Source organism: Peromyscus californicus, unplaced genomic scaffold, assembly GCF_007827085.1.
Source record: "Peromyscus californicus insignis strain IS unplaced genomic scaffold, ASM782708v3 Scaffold_14__1_contigs__length_90479793_seg_2, whole genome shotgun sequence".
NCBI classification, from domain to species: domain Eukaryota; kingdom Metazoa; phylum Chordata; class Mammalia; order Rodentia; family Cricetidae; genus Peromyscus; species Peromyscus californicus.
Genome location: NW_026294436.1, coordinates 55,049,415 through 55,062,461, shown reverse-complemented (window position 1 = coordinate 55,062,461; position 13,047 = coordinate 55,049,415). Strand labels below are relative to the sequence as shown.

Genomic DNA, 13,047 nt, shown 5'->3' with positions numbered 1-13,047 from the left:
AAATAGACTAGATATTATAACTGTAATTCTTTTTTTTTTTTTTTTTTTTTTTTTTTTTTTTTTTTTGGTTTTTCGAGACAGGGTTTCTCTGTGTAGCTTTGCGCCTCTCCTGGAACTCGCTTTGGAGACCAGGCTGGCCTCGAACTCACAGAGATCCGCCTGGCTCTGCCTCCCAAGTGCTGGGATTAAAGGCGTGCGCCACCACCGCCCGGCCTATAACTGTAATTCTTGCTTGATAATTGTTTTGTTATATGTAATTTTACTATGTTAAAGTTAAAAATCTTCCTTCTTTTTAGAAAACAAAAAAAGGAAAGTGCTGTGGATATCGCTTTGTATGCTGTGAATGTGTTGCTCTGATTGGTTGATAAATAAAATGCTGATTGGCCAGTAGCCAGTCAGGAAGTATAGGCAGGATAAGCAAACAAGGAGAATTGTGGGAAGGCTGGAAGGCTGAGTCAGGAGATGCCAGCCCGCCGCCGTCTAGGGAGCAGCATGTAATGGCGCACAGGTAAAGCCACGGAACATGTGGCAACATACAGATGAACAGAAATGGGTTGAGTTTAAATGTAAGAGCTAGTCAGTGGAAAGCCTGAGCTAATGGCTGAGCAGTTTTAATTAATATAAGCTTCTGTGTGTTTACTTGGGGGACGCGACTGCTGGCCAGCAGGGACACAGGAAATCTTCCAGATACAGACCCCTTTAAGTCCCACTGGGTCTGTGAGGTGCAAAGGGTGAGGTACTGCCATCTCTGTTGTCCCAGAGCTCTGTCTCAGGTCAGAGAAAAGCACATGCCCATCTCATTTGACTGTCCATTGATGAGAGGAGACCACTTGTCGGGGAGATGCAAAGAAAAGCATGGGGTCTGAGGAGGTCTCCATGCTGTGGTGGAAGTACAGGTTGGTAGGAGATTGGGGAAAATAATCAACAAGACTTTAATCTCAGACTGCAAAGATTCAGTCCAAATACCAGAAAAAGGGAAATTTGCTTCTAAAGCTTGCCTTGAAAATATTCTTCTTCTAGGGGTCTGGAGAGATGGCTCTGTGGTTAAGAGCACTGGATGCTCTTCCAGAGGACCTAGGTTCGATTCCCAGAACCCATATGGCGGCTCACAATCATTCATAACTAGAGGTCCAGGGATTTGGTGCCCCCTTATGGCCTTTGCAGACAATATATGTGATGCCCAGACATGCATGCAAAACACTCATCCACATGCAGTAAAAATAAAATTACACAAGAAAAGATACCTGCTTATTTATCAATTAGTTATAGACAGAATCAGCTTTAATCCACATGCTAAGATCCCAAATATTAGAATCCTAGAAAGTTACAATGTAAAGACACCTAAAAATGATCATGTTAGTATCCTGTTTACAGTTGAGAATATGAAGGGCATGGGGTGAGTCATCCGCCTCAGGTTTGAGGTTGAGAGTGGCAGAGTCAGAATTAAATCTCAAGCCTCAAGGCCAGAAAGGCCAGACAGGCCAGGGGTTTTCCCTTGTTCCAGAGTTTTCTCCATCCTACTTCCTTGTGTGACATTAGAAAAAAAGAGAACCTACTGTCCCCCTTTTCTCTCACACTGGGGGCTGATTTAAGTGTACTGCCCTTGTCAGCATTTGGACAGAGCCCAGCATCTTTCCCTGTTCCTATGGTCCCTGCCCTACCCCTTATCCTCTGCTGCTGTGCTCTCTGGGCTGAGTCGAGGATAAATGATGTAAATATCCGGCGACACTGTATTTAACATTTATCATGAACTCTGGGGCTGGGGAGATGCTTCACTTGGTGGAGAGCTTGCTGTGCAAGCATGGGGACTTGAGTTTGATCCCCAGCACCCCAGGGGTACACTTGTATCCCCAGCACCCCAGGGGCACATCTGCATCCCCAACACCCCAGGGGCACACCTGCATCCCCAGCACCCCAGGGGCACACCTGCATCCCCAGCACCCCAGGGGCACACCTGCATCCCCAGCACCCCAGGAGCATGTCTTCATCCCCAACACCCCAAGAGCACATCTGCATCCCAAGCATCCCAGGAGCACACCTGCATCTCTAGCACCCCAGGAGTACACCTGCATCCCCAGCACCTCAGGGGCACACCTGCATCCCCAGCACCCCAGGAGCACGTCTTCATCCCCAGCACACCAAGAGCACATCTGCATCCCCAGCATCCCAGGAGCACACCTGCATCCCCAGCACCCCAGGAGCACATCTGCATCACCAACACCCCAGGAGCACACCTATAACCTCAGCACCAGGGAAGCAGGAGTTAGAGACAGGAGGATCCCGAGGCTTGCTGGCTGGCTAGTCTTGCCCAGTGGATGAGCTCCAGGTTCAGTGAGAGGTCTTGTCTCAAAAACCAAAGTAAAAAGTGATGAAAAAGACACTCCAAGTCACCCACTAATGTGATCATATACATATGCATACACACATATACACAGAAACACAGACACATGGACAGACACACAGACATACGTACAGACTGACACACACATATTCAGACAGACAGACAGACAGAGACTACAAAAAGAGAAAGCAACTGTAAACACTTGTTGCTAGATCTAGGCGATTTCCTCAGTGAGGGGGAAGAACTGAGAACCGCAGTGGGTGGGTGGACTGAAGGGTGAAAGGACAGACATAACAGACAGGGACCATGTAGTCACGTCTCTGTTCCCAGAGTTTTCCTGTAGTCCTTGGATCAGATTTACGTAATTTTAACTGGATAGTTGATCACTGATGGAACACAGGTAACAAGTATTAATTTGCATTTATGAAGTTTCACAATAAGGTTTTATTATCCTCTATTTATAGATCATGCCGGTTTCCTGAGTTATAAATAGGTAATCGTGGGGCTAAATTAAATGCTGAGCCACACACTCTCTCATGTTATGACTCTGCAAACAGAAGGACATCACTGTAATCAAGTTTACAAACACCCTCATATGTTCTGGGGCTTGAGAGCTGCTCTGGGCTACACAGGACTCCTTTTGTTTCTTCCACACTAAGTGTGGGGTGGCCAAGAACTCAGAAACTAAACCATTGGGTCAAGATGAGACTAGAACTTTAGGGGCCAATCAGATATCGGCTTTGACATCCTGCCATTTATTTTCTAGGTTTATAATTGTGCCAATTTTCTTAACTTTTCTTGACACTTCTGTCTTTCACCTGTGAAATTATGGACATACAAAGCCCACGTGTAGTGATTTTGTTATCCTGTCTTCTTCCTTTTGGTTTATAAATGAAAACCGGGAGACTGGTGATCTTAGTGACTTCTTTAATCATCAGTTAGGGGGAAGAATCTCGTCACCAGAAAAGCCTGGGGACAGCTACGGTTTAATGACCCTCATCTATTTCCTCTGACCCTGCTTCTCTCATGACTGTCCACTTACAGTATTCTATGTGGACATAGTTGCCTTCTTTATAAATGGCCACTCCCCTAGTGAGTCTCTGTCTCAGTTTGCTTTCTATTGCTGCTGCAATAGCTACCATGACCAAAAGCAACATGGGGAGACAAGAGTTTATTTCACTTTGCAGCTTAGAATCTCTCATGAAAAGAAAGACAGGAACCCAAAGCAGGACCCCGGAGGCAGGAACAGATGTAGAGAGCCTGGAGAAATGCTGCTTACCAGCTTGTTCTCCATAGCTTGCTCAGTTCACCTTCTTATACATCCCAGGACCACCTGCTCAAGGATGGCATCATCCACAGTGGGCTGTGTCCTCCCACATCAATCATCAATTAAGAGAATGCCCCACAGATTTGCTCATGGGTCAGTCTGATGGAAACAACTCCTACGTGGAGACTATCTCTTCCCAGATACATCTAGGTTTGTGTCAAGTCAACAAAAACATCTAACTATCACAGTCTCTCATCTCAAGATTTCAACCGGAGCCTGTGCTAAGTTCTAGCCTTCGTGCATCTTTAGACCTATAGTGAAGAAGAGCCAGGAGTGAGGACCACCCCGCCCCACCCCACCCCCCGACACACACTATCTTCTTCCTGTTTTCCTTCCTGTCCCCCAACCTCAACTCTCTTCTGCATTATCCCCTGCTAACCCTGAGGATCTAAACTTAGGTTCCCTACTCAAGAGACAGATAAGACCAGGACACACATACCCTCTTTGGGTGACAGTAACCCAAAGGATGGAGTTCTCTGCATGGGCATGGGGATTTCTTTCTTTGCATTCTCTGTTCAAAAGTAGACACAGGAAACTGGTTTTGTAGTTTTCTCAAAACTAGAAGACTTGAGGGCTGGAGGACTTTAAAGTTTTTTCTTTAATCCTAGGACACCCCTGGAGAGACCTATTTCCAGGCAATTGCATGGTATTTAAAGGGCTCTCAACAATAAACGATTTGTCGGGTCTCAAAGTTGCAGAGATTGAAAGAACAAAACTAGTTTGAGGCAAATGCTCTTAAATAGAGTTGGCAGATGTGGAAATCATTATTACATATTAGAAGTTAGTTGAAGATACTTTCAATGTGTGTGAATCTTTGATTTCTTGTATTTTTGGTTGTGAGCCTAGCTTTAACAGCTGAACCATCTCTCCAGCCTATGGTTTCTTAATTTCTTTTATTGATCCACTCCCAAATTGTTGACATAGTTATCATTGTACTAATGCATGTAAAATGTTATATAGCCTTTTAAGACTGTGCTTTCAAAGATTCCTTATTGACAGACGCCTACAACCTGCTGAATTGATAATAAACTAATAAAATCACAAATCAATTGTATATATAAAATATGACTCCAGATTTAGTAAAGGTTATAGATGTGCCAAAAATAAACTGTCATATTCACAGTAATTATCTCTTACTGGTGGATTTATTTTGATAGTTTTTTGTTTTCTTTCTTATGCCTTCCTGTATTTTGCCTTCCTGTATTTTCCAAATTTTCTACCATAAAGGCTATATTTGTAATTTAATAGAAATTATTATGCAAAAGAGGGCAGAATTAGAAAGAATATCTGGTCCTTTTCTTTCTGATTTAATGGAATGCAGAATATTTTAGAAAGCCTCTTGAAAAGAGTTCCTTGTTCTTCCTGTGAAAGTAAAATTGGAATTACAGATGGCTTACAGCTTTAAACATAAAAAATGACTCACAAAACTTCCCAAAGAAAGCATTGGTTGGTACACTGATTGGTCTTTACGTAAAAGAGAAAAATCAACAGCTACATAGAAAAAGTTGGATAATTTGTTCAAAGAAAGAAAGCTTAGTAAAATGAAAAGTTTCAATGTCAAAAGTAAAACTAGTGGCTATAGAAAGATAGGTCAGTGGTTAGGAACACTGGCTGTTCTTTCAGAGGACCTGGATTTGGTTCTCAGCACCCACATTGCGTTTACAACAGACTGTCTGTAACTCCAGTTCCAGGGGATTTAACACCCTCTTCTGGCCTCTGCAGGCACAGGCATGTACACACTACACAGACATATATACAGGAAAAACACTCATACGCATAAAATAATGAAATGAAATAAGTTTTATTAACACTTTTTTATTTACGGGGGATGGGGTGTGCATACAGAGCACATGTGTAGAAGTCAGAGGATAACTTGTGGGCATTGGTTCTCTCTTTCCGCCATCTGGATCCTGGGGATCAAATTCAGGTTGTTGGGCTTCATGAAAACTGCCTTTTATCCCCCTGAGCTGTGTGCAGAGTCTGGGTAAAGAAAGACACACAAGGACTTTATGCCTTACCTCATTAGAATCGGGGCACATGGAGATGATGTTGTGAAAGGGGTCCTACTCTAAGTCTATGGGACCTCTTGATAGTAGTTTCCCTATATGTTATTAGAATGGACATGCCTGTAGCAGAATTCCCACATTTGTTCTTTAAGCTGTAGAATGAGAGCTAACACGTGAGAGAGCTGATGGTCCTGTGACAGATTCTGAAATTTCCTCTATCCCACCCATGACAATACTACCTTGGATTCTAGGAGGGAATTCTAGGAGGGCTGCCACACTGAGGGCATAAAGGATGTGTGGGTGGTGGCCTTCATAATATTAGCATTCTTCAGTTTGCTTTCTACAGAATTCAGATGGATTTCAATGGATGTCAGTGGACTACCCCTAACTCAGCTGCACTGCATCTGCCATGCTAAAGCAGATTGCCACAATTTGTACTCATGATACACAGCCACTGAGTTGACAACCATGTTCCTTATCAGCCTTGGCACAAAAATAGAAGCATTTCCCATTTACATGGAATAGACAATTGTGTGCACTTAGGACCTGTGTTGGGCATGCTATGTGTGTAACCTTCAATTACAAAGGCATGAGGACTACCTGGGCATTGGATGGCACATCACACTATTTAAGTCTGTCCATGACAGTTTGTTCTTATCAGTTAAGGAAGAAGTGGAAAGTATGATGAGGGCATGAATATGTCCTAGAACATGGGACATAAACTCTGCAAAGATTCAAGGCATCCCTATTAGAGGAGGTTCTGGGAGTCTAAGAGTCTGGTCATGGTGAGATAAAATTATTCCTAAACAAGGACAAACATTTTCATCTCTCATCTTCACCCTGTGAAGCCAGAACCATTCCATCCCATAGGCTTCTCCACATCTTTAAGATGGAATATTCCACACTTGAAAATATGCTCTGACCTATTTACCAGGCAATGTGGAAGGCTGCCAGCTCTCAGTGGATCCTCAAGCAGGAGAGGTCTCAGCAGTCAATCCAAGCTGCATCAGCAAGCAGTCCTTCCGTTTGGGTCACATCGTGTTACAGACTCGTAGTACTGGAGGTGTCCACAGTAGGCAGTTGTGTTGTGTGCATGGTTTCTATCAAGTTCTGATAAGAAAATCACAACATAGATGCCTAGGGTTCTGGCATAGAGTCAAGCCATTTAGAGCACGGAACTAGACATCATTTTTGAAAATAGCTCCTGGCAGTCGACTGGGCCCTGGCACAGATGAAACACCTGACTGTAAGATTAAGTTACCAGGCAGCCAGAATTGTCCACAATGAGCTGCACTATTGACAAACCTCTCAAAGCATAATGCTGGGTGAACTTACAGCAATGCCTTTTAGTATGTAAGTGGTTTGTTGGTAGTTGGGTATAAATAGGGATGGGGCACAAGGAGGCAGAGAAAATGGACTTCCGTGCCACCCACTGCTGCTGCATCGCACATGTTCTGTTCATTCTTATGGCCACTTGGTAGAAGAAAGAAAAGGATGAATTTGGCTCATGGGTAGTGTAGTAAGTTTAACATGGAGCAAAGGTCTTGGATTGTCTTTGTTGGTTTTATATCCAATCAATGACGTGTGTCCTTAGAAGACACAAAAGAGAAGATAGAGGCACAAAGAAGAAGGCAATTTGAAGAGAGAGGCAGAACAGGGGGGTTGCATCAACATGCTGAGGGATGCCCAGGACCATCTACAGCCACTACAAAGTAGGAGAGAGGAAGGCAGTGATTGTCCCTCAAGGCCTCCAAAAGAGTGCAACCGGGTGGTTTGTTCTTTGAGAATGTTGGGTCTCTAGAATTTTGAAAGAATAAGTGTTTATTATGTAAAACTATTTCTTTTGTGTTAATTGATTATGGGAACCAAAGAAACAATGACAGATAAGTCATCCTAGTGTGTGGTACAAGCAGAAAATGGTCCATGGTTTTATATCACCAGAGTGACCCTGAGAGACAGCAAGAGGGGGAGGCAGATCTTTAGATGGTACAATGAATTATTTACGTTATGTGAAGGAGATGTGTCCCATATTAAGAATATGAATGGAGTTTGGGGTAATGGAGAGTGGTGGAGCCAGCTGGTCAGATTTGTTCAAGTGGATTCCTATTCCCTGCAATCTTGACTGGAAGGATCAGACAGACAGACAGACAGACAGACAGACACACACACACACACACACACACACAGAGAGAGAGAGAGAGAGAGAGAGAGAGAGAGAGAGAGAGAGAGAGAGAGAGAGAGAGAGAGAGAGAGAGAGAACGAAGAAGTCCTTTGTGGAGGTGTGCAGATGGAGCTATGAGTAGGCATGTATTAGTTTGCATTGTAGCAAATTATAGCAAATTGTCACCAACTTAGTGGCTTAAACATTGCAGACTTGTCATCTAACTGTTGTGAAAGTCAGGAATGCAAAACTGGTTCCGTAATAGTACAATTTCTTAGGGGAAACTAGTTCTCTTTCTGCAGACTTTAGAATTCCAAAAGAACCAGTTTGCTTCCCCTTTCCAGCTTCTAGGGGCAGACGCCATCCATTGGCACCTAGCTTCTTTCCTTTATCTTCAAGACAAAAAAATGCTGGTCAGTCTTCCTCACCTTGCATTACTCTAACACAGGTGCCTAATGACCCCTGTGATTATGGGTTCCCTGTATAGAAGATCTTGTCTAGAAGAACAGGCATGTGGAAGGGGTTAGAAAAACATGTTCAAAGTTACACAAATAGGAGGTGGATCCGATGGGATCCCAACATCTAGATCTCAGTTCTACCCAGCTTTCCCATTAAATCGGTGAGTTTCACAATCCAGCTATAAAATGTAAGTAACAACACATTGCTCTCAGAATCTGAAGAAAGATGAAATAAAACACAAGAAAGTGTTTTATAGCCGAAAATGTACCTAGTCAGCAAGGATAGCTAATATTTTTTGAGTGCAGAGGATATACCACCAGGCAGTGTGTTTAGAGCAGTATTGGCTCATTTTATTCTACTAGGTAAGATGATTATTACACCCACTTTACCGTTGAAAAGACTGAGGGGCTGAAGGTTGTGCAATATTCTCTCAGCTTCATAGCTGAGGGAGCCAAGCTATTTTCTGACTTGGTTTTAAAGCAGAGCCTACAACATCTCCCTGTCAGTGTGAGGTACTTTATGTTATTCACTAGCTTAAGTTACGGGCTCATGTTCATTTTCTATGGAGAGTGTAATAAAGTATCACAAATTTGGCGGCTTGACAAATGAATGTATTCTCACATGCTTTTCAGAGTTCAGAGATCAGGGTTGGCAGGGTCTGTCCCTTCTGAGGACATTGAGGAAGAAGGTACTCCGTGGGCATCTCTCCTAGTGCCCAGTGGCTCATTGTCAATCTTTAGAGTCCCTGGCTTGTGGAATTGTCATCTCTACTGCCTCCTCCATTATCACATCGTGTCTCTGTATATGTGTGTGTTCTGTGTCCAGATTTCCTTTAAAAAAAAAATATAATGATTTCCGTCACTCTTCTGTGGTTTGACCTCATGTAATCACATCAGCAAAGAGTCCATTTCCAAATAAGGTCACATTCTAAGGCACTGGGGGTTAGGACTTAAAGATATGAATTTTGGGAACATGTACTGTCACAACAGGGGACATCAGAACAAAACTGTCAACGTAATCTTACTGCTTTTTTTGTTAACTTGCAAATGAGCAAATTCTTAGCAGATGGTGCTGATGACACTACCTCCTTCATCCAGCCTCTGAAGCAAGTCAGTGGCTGCTTAGATGGTCACCTTCTAACGGTTTTAGTTCTAACAGAAAATGTTAGTGGATTAGGTACCCGGAGTAACAGCTGATGGGGTGGGGTGGGGGTTGTGTACACACTGTACGCTCTCAGGTATAAATGTGATTGACGTGGTTTTAATCAATCCTTTTTATTGCTGTTTGTTCTGGTCAGTACCACCAGTGAAATAAAGTTCATTCTTTACATAATGTCTCGTTACGTAAAGTCAGAGAAAGATTTTTTTGTGTCTTTGTTTCATGAACAAAGATCAGGACTGATGTGGCCCCAGGTGAAACAAGTGTTAACTTGGTATTCAGGCTCATCGTCTGTACCTTGCAGAAGACGAGAGTGTCATCTTCCTGACCCATTTTGTCTCTCCTGGTGCTCCCAGCCACGGATCTCTGCTTTCAGCTTTCTGTCCCTTACCCCGAGCCCATCCAGCCCACTGATTTTTATAAATGATAACTGCATTTCTGGGACCTCACATGCAGAAAAGGTTAGACAAACCTCAGTTTATGACACGCCACCATTTTCATTTTGTGCAAGGGTCCTGTGACGGCTAATATTGACTGTCAACTTGGCCAGATCTAGACCCACCTAGGTGAAGAACCTCTGGGTGTATCTGTGAAGGCATTTCGGGACTGGTTTAACTGAATCTGGAATGGGTTTTGACCACTCTACAAGCTTCGTCCAGGACTGAGTAAAAAGAGAAAGCAAACTGAGCACGCATTCTTTTTCTCTCCTTCCGACTTCAGCGTGACCAGCTGCCTCACGCTCCTGTTGCCATGCCTTCTGGGTCACGTGGACTATAGCCTTGAACTTTGAGCTAGAAGAAACTCTTCCTGCCTTAAGCTGCAATTTCTCACACATTTTTGTTGTAATGAGACAAGTAATGAATATAGAGTCTTAGTTTATTTCCTTTTAGATTAATTCTCGTATCCTCTGCTCTCCCCTAAAACAGTCACAGTGACATGTCTGTTAGACCGTTGGATACTATATACTTATTTATATATTTAATTTATGAAAAGTTTATTTGCTTATGATCCTTTCAAAATCCTTTCAGAGGCTATTTGTCAATGGATTAACCTGAAATGACTTATTGCTTTCTATCAAATTTAGAAATTCTAGATGCTAGTTGGGCTTGGTTCACTTTTCAGAAAAGAGTGGACAAATGTGACCAATATGAGGCCATGTTGTCATTTCAACATAAAACAAATATGAAAATATTGATAGTTTACATTGTTCTTTTTGTGCAAAGCCTTCCAAGTCTGGTGTGTGTTTTGTATTTGGAAGAGATGTCAATTAGGATGTGCACAGTTCAGCTCCTTGTAGTCCTCACACAGGGTTAGTAGCATCTACACTGGGCTGCACATCACAGAGCAATGAGGAAAGCCCCAGGTAGATCCACTAAGGTGTGAGATGCTCCAGTGCCACACCCTTTTGGATCAAGCTAAGTAAATAATCATTTTACTTCTCCCAGAAACAGAGCCCATCTCTTTGGTATCCCTGGCCGTGGAGGAAATGGTTTCCTCCTGAGAGGAAAGTCAGCGAGGCCTAGAGGAGTGAGCATTCATTTTAGATAGCTATCACTGGATCTTACATCCCTTGCCATTTCTTTAGAAAATTTTATTTATCCTCTCTCTCTCTCTCTCTCTCTCTCGTGTGTGTGTGTGTGTGTGTGTGTGTGTGTGTGTGTGTGTGTGTATGTATGTGTGTGTGTGTGTGTGTGTGTGTATGTATGTGTGTGTGTGTGTGTGTGTGTGTGTGTGTGTATGTATGTGTGTGTGTGTGTGTGTGTATGTATGTGTGTGTGTGTGTGTGTGTGAGTGTGTGTGTGTGTGTGTGTATGTGTGTGTGTGTGTGTGTGTGTGTGTGTGTGTATGTATGTGTGTGTGTGTGTGTGTGTGTGTGTGTGTGTGTGTATGAATGTTTGCATATGAGTGTGAGTGCATGGATGCCACAGCATGCGTGGGGTTCAGAGGACAACTTTAAGGATTTTGTTCTCTCATTCTACTGCACATTCTGGGCGTGGAACTCAGGCCACCAGGCCTGCACAAGTGACTTTACCCAACGAGCATCTTTTCAGCCACAAATGATGAGTCTTTAAGCCACGAGTGTATGTGGAATTCTAGGTTACAGCCCATCACAGAAGGGAATTCAGAGAGCTCGAGGCAGCTGCTCACCCCATCCTCACAGTCAAGAGCAGAGCGAGTGCAGCACCCGGCCTGCCCATTTTCCAGTTCCACAAATGATGAGCTAGCTGTATGTACATGCTAGCACTAACCCCCCGCCTCCTCCAATAGCTCCTGTTCAATATTTTATTTTGGGATACATTATTTATTTATTAGAACAATAGATTTCATAAACAAGATCCCGGGACAATATTAGTCATCCAACAAATGTTGGCAGAACACCTCCAATGTGCTCACCATGGTTCCAAGCACTGTGGGATACATGAGTAAACAAAATACACCAGATGAGCTGAGCCCAATAATTAGCAGTGAGCTCTGAGAAGCTGCCCATAACAGTATCCTCAGGCATGTTTTCCCGGAGTTTTTAAAATGGCTTTGTATCAGGTAAGGCTCTGGAAAGCAAGATTCTGGTATTGCACTATCCCAGACTTCTACAGGGGGGATGCAGTGTGGTGTGAGACCGTAGCTGGAAGTTATCCACGCTGATTCTCCCAGAACATCCTTATTATATCGAGTCATTTAAATTGATGGGGGGTAGGTAGGGAGTTGGTCCAGTTGGTAAAGCGGCTGCCGTGCAAGCATGAGGACCTAAGTTTGAACCCCAGCACCTACAAAAAAGCCAGATATGGTGGCACTCATCTATAACCTCTGTAATCCCAGCACTGGGGGAGCAGAGACAAGTGGGTCCCTGGAGCTTGCTGTCCAGCCATTCTAGCCAAATCAATGAGTTTCAAGTTCAGTGAGAGACTCTGTCTCAAAAAAAACAAGGTGGAGAGTGAGGGAGAAAGACACCTACCTGTAATAGAGTGGCAGGGGGAGGGAGGGGGAAAAGAAGCGATTTTGTTATAAAGACTAGCACAGCAATATTTTAAAAATATGTAAAATTTCACAATTAAATGGAATGCCAAAGAGATTTCTCAGTTGTGGTGAATGAACTGGGCCAAATACCAAGGATATTTTGAGACATGCTATGTTTTATAAGGATACCTTAATGGGAAATCCTGGAGGGGAGTATGTGAAAGTATTGAATATTCCAATATATAGAAATAGTTTTACACTCTGACGTCACACAAGCTGTTTCTTGCTTCCTCTGAGAGCTGAGCTGCATGGATGCCAGATTTGGAGAAGGCTATTGTGTATCTGTCTTATGGAATAGGCCCAAGATAAGACTGCATACTTTCAAAATCTCTGCTTGAATTTTAATTTAAATATACATATTTGACACAGGGTCTTGCTGGGTAGCCCACAGTGACCTTGAACTCACTCTCCTCTGCCTCCTGAGTGCTGGGACTATAGGCATGTATCACCAGGCATGTTTTGTCTGCATTTATAAATCAAGGCTGAGGACTTTCATTCAGTCCTGTGCCAGCTATATTTACTGCTTCTCTTTAGCATAAAAAGACTTAAAATCTTCCAGAACAATGAGGAACTATGTTCA

The 13,047-nt window shown here is 43.2% G+C and overlaps 1 protein-coding gene across 22 annotated transcripts in view; it reads right to left on the bottom strand.

The window, feature by feature from the left end:
• Ccdc190 (coiled-coil domain containing 190) overlaps positions 1-13,047 on the bottom strand; it is a 65,537-nt gene that overhangs the window by 25,480 nt on the left and 27,010 nt on the right. For 17 of the 22 annotated variants that reach the window (XR_008217972.1, XR_008217974.1, XR_008217976.1 and 14 more), the window contains 2 exons: positions 6,598-6,784; positions 5,451-5,648 (listed from right to left, as the gene is read on the bottom strand). The exons of 4 other annotated variants lie outside the window; for them this stretch is intronic. The gene's annotated coding sequence lies outside the window, so the exon portion shown is untranslated. Of the gene's footprint in view, positions 1-5,450; positions 5,649-6,597; positions 6,785-13,047 lie in introns of those variants that run through there. One more of the 22 variants, XR_008217973.1, reaches the window with a different exon arrangement.